The 7500-nt window shown below is 40.4% G+C and overlaps 1 protein-coding gene across 1 annotated transcript in view; it reads right to left on the bottom strand.

The window, feature by feature from the left end:
* Nucleotides 1–19, bottom strand: part of LOC137650218 (protein sickie-like) — a 312402-nt gene extending 312383 nt beyond the window's left edge. Inside the window, 1 exon segment of the mRNA XM_068383450.1 lies at nt 1–19. This exon segment is cut by the window's left edge and continues 1565 nt beyond it. The gene's annotated coding sequence lies outside the window, so the exon portion shown is untranslated.
* Between the last annotated feature and the right edge of the window lie 7481 nt (nt 20–7500).

Here is a 7500-nt window from a genome sequence, read left to right as displayed (position 1 = left end):
TATCCTTACATTTATGAAATGGCCATAATAACTATGTAAGGAAAAAATCGACCAAAAAAATATTTATCGATCTCTCAAAGAAAAAAAAATATTGTTAAAAATGGTTTTATAGCAATAACCTTTCGCTTCAATTTATGTTGATTTCATTTTATTTTCAGCAATAAAATCATTCAGAAATATCCACTAACCTTTGTAGAATTGTTTTTAAAGCTATAAATAGTTAATGTTTTTAATACAACAGCAAATCTTCCTATATCGCCATCACATCCCTCAGTCAAATCCTTTCCAACACGAGATTCTAGTCTACGTATTCCCTCAGGGCAGACATACAGAGGAAGATACGAATGCAAACATGTAAGTAACTTCCTCGCAATTTATGGAAAACTTAAACAAACACGAAGCGTGAATAGCAACGTATAACTCCTTAAGAATTTGCGGGGAAACTTCAAAGATGACGTCCACACCAAAAGGGAAGTTTTCAATTTCCTGTATAGGAATATCTCTCAAAAAAGGAAAGAAGAGCGACTAATACTAATCCCTCGCAAGCAGGAAGAGGGATACCATAGAGGGTGATATCTCGCTCTCTATTCAAGAGATTTTTCCCCTGATAAAAAAGAGGTTATTGGCCCAGTTTCCAAACGCCAAAGCCTTTCAGATCCCTCTTCAAAATGGGAAATGATTGTCATTCGAGAGCCCACGGTTAGTTTGATTTGGAAGGGACCAACAATGTCCACCCAAAAGGGTCTTCTGGGACTTCCTTAATCCCCCCCGGTGACTCGGTGCTCCAGAATAATGACCCAGCAAGTTTTCGGCGAAACACGACCCTCGCCCGTATTGTGGTTTACGACAAATCTTTTCATAAGATGCCATCCACTAGTAATCTGGTCTCGGAGTTTTATCATCTATTTCAGGGGTAGTTTTCAGTGGTATCGAATCTTTAAAGATTATTACATCATAGATCAGTTAAAAATCACTCGAAAAACACTACGGCAGTTTCATTCATTGGAGTTTTTGTGCCACAAGCGATCACTGGGTGCAATACTTTATAAACAGAAATCAGTGCCCCTTTTCCTCCAGCACTGATATACTCCACCTTTAAATATTTTATTTCTATCACTGAATACACCAGATGCTTTAATATTCCTTATTACGTCACATTTTTCCTCTTCACATCACTGAGCATCTGTTCTTTAGCACATCACTCCCGCGAATAAGAGGAACTACAGTCCTTCTCCGAGACTATCGAAATGTCGAGTCGAAATGCAGCCACTGAATTATGAACAGCGATTAATTTCACATGAGCATTCTTCTGCTTGCGATTCTCCACCACCCTCAAGGCAAGACACATTGGTCAAAATCTTTATAAATCATTACTCTTCAGTGTCTCTCACTAGGCTTTTCTAAAGGAAAAAAATGTACATGTTTTTTTCATTCATTTTAATTCAATTTACCGTTTCGACATTTTTAATAAATTTTCACTTTTCCACTATACACTGATAACAACTTAAGAGACAATCTCAAGTCTCAAGCATTGTTAAGGGTATATTTATTTGACGAATTACACACCACAATCGAAATTGCTCGACCTGCCGTTATTGCCATGCAAGACCGTAATCTTGGCCATCATTCTTTCCATCACAAACTGCCCAGAATCACCTCATATCTCTCTCTCTCACTGGCAATACATTACCCCCTACTCATCGCCAAGTCCCTCCCAATGAATTATCACTTATGTGTTGCTACCCTCATTCACCCCCCTCGTTCTGATGGAAGGGACACACGAGGGGAGGAGACAAGGAATGGAGAAGAAGAGGAATCAGCGAAGAGGGACGAGAAAAATTACAATGCAAAGTATGTCTGACGCATCTCTCTCTCTCTCTCTCTCTCTCTCTCTCTCTCTCTCTCTCTCTCTCTCTCTCTCTCTCTCTCTTCGTGTTGTTTGTCCTGTACTTGTTTCGTTGTTCTTATAAGAACGGCTGATGATGCAGTTGCAATTTTGTTGATCGTAAACAAATGATGAGGCTACAAGATTTGTTGACCGTAAACAATTGATTATGCAGTTGTAGTTTGGTTGATCGTAAACAAGTGACAATGCAGATGTAGATTTGTTGATTGTAAACAACTGATTATGCAGTTGTAGTTTTGTTGATCGTAAACAACTGAAAATGCAGTTGTAGATTTGTTGATTGTAAACAACTGAAAATGCAGTTGTAGATTTGTTGATTGTAAACAACTGAAAATGCAGTTGTAGTTTTGTTGATCGAAAACAACTGATCAGACAGTACTAGTTTTGTTGCTTGTTGACAATCCCTTCACGTAACGACCACCAATTACCATAAAACTGCCAGTTAACATCTAAACCAACTGCAACACTGTCCCTTTTTCCATTAAAATACAAATAATTTAAATCACTATAATCATAACTGAATTATGACGCTAAAATCACCAAAATATTTCACATCACAAAGTTATCTCTTTTAAAACTTCCGATTCCCTCATCCAATCAAAACTAATTGAAGACAGGAGCCAATTAAATAAGTAATTTGATTTCTTCCCCTTCAGAAGTTGTCCTTCAACTCCGTCCACTTCTTCAGAAGTTGTCCTTCAACTTCGTCCACCTCTTCAAACCACCGGTGGTGTGACACGAAGCTCCTTCAAATGAGAAGAATCTTTTGGGGATCGACTTTGTTTACATCTTGAATTCGTGGGTGTCTGAGCTCTTTACCATGGCCCAGTCGAACTGGTTTTTGGAAAAAAAGAGGGGGTAGAGAGACGGGCGGTATAGGGAGGGGGGAGGGAGATAATGAAGGGGGAGGGAGAGCGAGATGGGAGGAATGAATCACTTTCGCCTCCCTTATTCCCAAACCCTAAAGAGGGGATGCCAGTGTGGAGTAAAAAGAAGGGGGAGGGGGTTACTGGATGGTTTCAGGTTGACCCCCGAGGGGGGGGGGAAGGTCTGGAAGAGGAAAGGGGGCTAAGTTTATGAGGATTCGTCGAGAATTCACTGCCGTCAACAAATGGAAACAAGGATCGTGTTCCGCCTCCCTAGATGAGTGCCATCTGGCGCTTGGATAATAGGCCCCTATGCCAATTAAACAGCTTCCAATTGACGTTAGACTATAACCAAGTCTACTTAATAACTCATAATTGTTTAAGTTTCCATAGAGAAATGCATTATCCAGACTAAGTTATTATCAAGTCTGATAATTTCAAAATATTAATGTCGAAAACATAAAAGTGTTAATGTGTGGATCAGCCTACAGTCAACGTCCTGGTTAGACCAAATGTGTGGATCAGCCTACAGCTAACATCCAGGTTAGACCAAATGTGTGGATCAGCCTACAGCTAACGTCCTGGTTAGACCAAATGTGTGGATCAGCCAACAGCTAACGTCCAGGTGAGACCAAATGTGTGGATCAGCCTACAGCTAACATCCAGGTTAGACCAAATGTGTGGATCAGCCTACAGCTAACGTCCTGGTTAGACCAAATGTGTGGATCAGCCAACAGCTAACGTCCAGGTGAGACCAAATATGTGGATCAGCCTACAGCTAACGTCCTGGTTAGACCAAATGTGTGGATCAGCCTACAGCTAACGTCCAGGTTAGATCAAATGTGTGGATCAGCCTACAGTCAACGTCCTGGTTAGACCAAAAGTGTGGATCAGCCTAGAATCAACGTCCTGGTTAGATCACTATACTAACATCTTTAATTTATTCCAAAGCAAAATGCTTTCAATTTCCTAAGACAGCTCGTTGTATGTATTGTTATTCCTTAAGATCGTTTTATTTCCTACAGGAAATAAACAGAATTGTCAGTAACTCCATCGGTAGTTCAATAACCATTGACTACACAAGAGCTACTAACCAGACTTTTCCAAAAAACAAAAAAATCCATATGTTTTCTGAGTCATATCCACCTGCAGTCTGATTTTTTTTTCAGCAAGAGCCCTTTGCAACCGACCATCCCCTTATGCATTATAAATGCATTTTCCCATGCACAGGGTCATCTTCACATGCAGGTCATGCAATGCATAATAATGAAATGACGTTGGTAGATCGCTTGGTCCATAAAACATGAAGAAAATATTTAGAATAAATAAGAGGGCGAATCCAGAAAGGGGTGGGGGGGAGATGTTGCAGAAGGGATAAGAGGAGGGGGAGATGCACCTCAAGCGAAAGTAAAGCCTCTCTAGGGGGAATTGGCTCTCCCCATGAAAGGAAGTGACGTGTCACCCCCCGTTTTATTCATTAATTTCAAACACCAGTTGCCTTTCTAGGGAAAGAGGGCGTCGAGGGGGGTGGGAGGAAACCGAAATAAAGGGCTTAGAGTCTAATGCCAATCACCAGATGATTACTATACAGAAAGAAGTTAGCAGCTTCGATCCTTAGTAAGTCTCGGGAAATCTTTAATTAAGTAGTTGATAATGACACTTCAAACCTTAAATGGATCAGTGAAAAATAATAAAACTGTTTCAATGATCTAATATCTGAGAACTCTGATGGAAAACTTAATCCTCATTTAATAAATGGGAAAACTACAAGAATCCTTAAAACCCTTTCCCGTGCGAGGCACCTCGGAGTAAGTCAGCAGGAGGGCGGGAGGATATGGTTAAAAGGGAACCATATGCCAGCTGTCTTTTATTCCTTTCCGCGTACCCAAAAAATGCTCTTCGCCACGACTCTACAACCCTCGCATGAGTGCGGGCAGCAGCAGCATCGTCAGCAGGATGAAAAACACCATCAGGATCGTGAAGAACCAATTCAGCACTTCGGCGGCAGTGAAGTCCGGAAGGTGAAGCCAAGAGAGACACATGAGAGAAGGGATTCGAGGGAATTTAACTATCGAGAGGGAAGGTGAAGGTCGAAGAAGTGGGTTTCGAATGCGTAAACCCAAGCGCTTTCCTCTCTCTCACGAGTGCGAGATGAGGTCAAGGATACAAGGACAACAACGAGCCTGCCATTGGAGGAGTCCTTTACCTGTCGTAGGACTACTACTTCCTGAAGGAGGAGCGAGGCAAGACGGAAGAGACTTCACTCTTAATTGATATTGGCATCGCTGTAGTGATAGTGCAAAATGGTGTTAGCCCTATTCTACTCTCTTCGTGTCCTTTATATGGACACTATTCATTAACTCGTCTTGATTTTTCACAAAATTTCTTTTATAAATATCGCCACTGATAGGAACGACACACGCTCTTCAAACTTTATTTTCTCGTTGAACATCTAAGCACACGGAGAACAAATAGGTTTACGCCATCACAAGTTATATCCACCGAATGCGACAACACGGCGATTTATGTCACAGTTTAATTGAGATCGGTCGCGGGCACATGGGTAACACATCGAATCCACACCGGGACCGATACCAAACTGAGGGGACAACACAGCTCCGACTCCGAAGGCATAGCAAACGGACGAGTCGCTCGCAAAGTTGCCAATTACCCTTTTTGCCTTCCATTCTCGAAGAGCTCTTCGCTTGGAATTGCAGTCATTTTGGATAGCATCCACGGGAATAAAAATGGTTAAATACTTTTCTATCTCTCATACCGTGCTGATAGCATCAAAATAGCACTGAATGGCATCGAAAGACAAGAATAAAAGACGAGGAATTAACTGCATAGAACGGCAACTTCCATCGGCGCCTGGGAAAAGCTTGTACCAAACCAGACAAGAGGAACCGCTTTTGCTCTTAACACTCGGTACTATCGTAGTAAATTGGCATTCCCAACTCCATTCCTCGAATTTAACCTACATCCCATGTCCAAAGGACTCAAAAAAAAATCCTTCATCGCATTTCCACTGGAAACAGAGACACTTTCCCTGACATTTCCCCTTTCTCGAGACGAAGGGGGGAAAATCCCCTCGTGGAGTGCTCTCTCTCTCTCTCTCTCTCTCTCTCTCTCTCTACTCGCTTAAGCCACGCCTTCCGTACGTAGACGCATCGATCTAGATAGAGTAAGAAGCAAATTTTAGTCCTGTCGGCGCCAAAAATTAACCTGAAGGGAAATTAATGACCTCCGTCGAGAAGGTATTTCATAAAATGTGATCGCAATATTTTTCAAGATATTTCATAAAAATTGCTTGCAATTTTTTTTCAAGATATTTTGTGAAAAATGCTTGCAATTTCTTTCAAGATATTTCATAAAAATTGCTTGCAATTTCTTTCAAGATATTCCATGAAAAGTGCTTGCAATTTTTCAAGATATTTCATGAAAAATTATTGCAATTTCTTTCAAGATAGTTCATGAAAAGTGCTTGCAATTTCTTTCAAGATAATTCATGAAATGTGATCGAAATTTCTTTCAGGATATTTCATGAAAAGTGCTTGCTACTTCTTCCAAGATATTCTTTCAAGATAATTCATGAAAATTGCTTACAATTTTTTTCAAGATATTTCACGAAAACTGCTTCTAACTTCTTCCAAGATTTTCAAGGCATTTCATGAAAATTGCTTGTAATTTCTTTCATGATATTTCATGAAAAGTGCTTGCAACTTCTTTCAATATATTCTTCAACACCTGAGGAAAATGCCATCCCTTATTCTTGAAGGAAGAATACAGGAAATTTCAAGAAAGAAAAATTATTTCGATCTAACTGACTTCGAGAAACAAATCTATAAACATAAGAATCATTTTTATAGGATTAAATGAGATTATGAGTATTCCAATGTATTTTATGGATTAACCAAAAAACTTGTTCACTTGTTCACGGTCAAGTTCATGAAATGAACAATCAATTGTTGGCCTGACCGGTACTTGACTGTACCATATGAAACCTTAAACAAAAAGTATTGACAGGACACAGTAACATTGGTATAAATAATCCTTCAATAAAGATTATATTGGTAAACTATAAGTAAAGACAACAATTACTGAAGCAATACGATTAAAAAAGAGAAACAATTAATATTACTTTACCGAAACATAGATTGTCTGATACTACTACTTTCGACCTTATTAGTCCCCCGTATAGAAGGGTCAGTCGCTATCCTATCAGTCCCACCGTATAGCAGGGTCGGTCGCTACCTTATCAGGCTCTCCGTATAGCAGGTCAGTCACTCCTTTATCAATCCCATCGTATACTAGGGTCAGTCGCTCCCTTATCAGTCCCACCGTATAGCAGTGTCAGTCACTCCTTTATCAATCCCACCGTATAGCAGTGTCAGTCACTCCTTTATCAATCCCACCGTATAGCAGTGTCAGTCACTCCTTTATCAATCCCACCGTATAGCAGTGTCAGTCACTCCTTTATCAATCCCACCGTATAGCAGTGTCAGTCACTCCTTTATCAATCCCACCGTATAGCAGTGTCAGTCACTCCTTTATCAATCCCACCGTATAGCAGTGTCAGTCACTCCTTTATCAATCCCACCGTATAGCAGTGTCAGTCACTCCTTTATCAATCCCACCGTATAGCAGTGTCAGTCACTCCTTTATCAATCCCACCGTACAGCAATGTCAGTCACTCCTTTATCAATCCCACCATATAGCAGTGTCAGT

The sequence above is a fragment of the Palaemon carinicauda genome, chromosome 11, assembly GCF_036898095.1.
Source record: "Palaemon carinicauda isolate YSFRI2023 chromosome 11, ASM3689809v2, whole genome shotgun sequence".
NCBI lineage: Eukaryota > Metazoa > Arthropoda > Malacostraca > Decapoda > Palaemonidae > Palaemon > Palaemon carinicauda.
The sequence above is the reverse complement of the archived record's forward strand: the minus strand, read 5'-3'. Positions and strand labels throughout refer to the sequence as shown.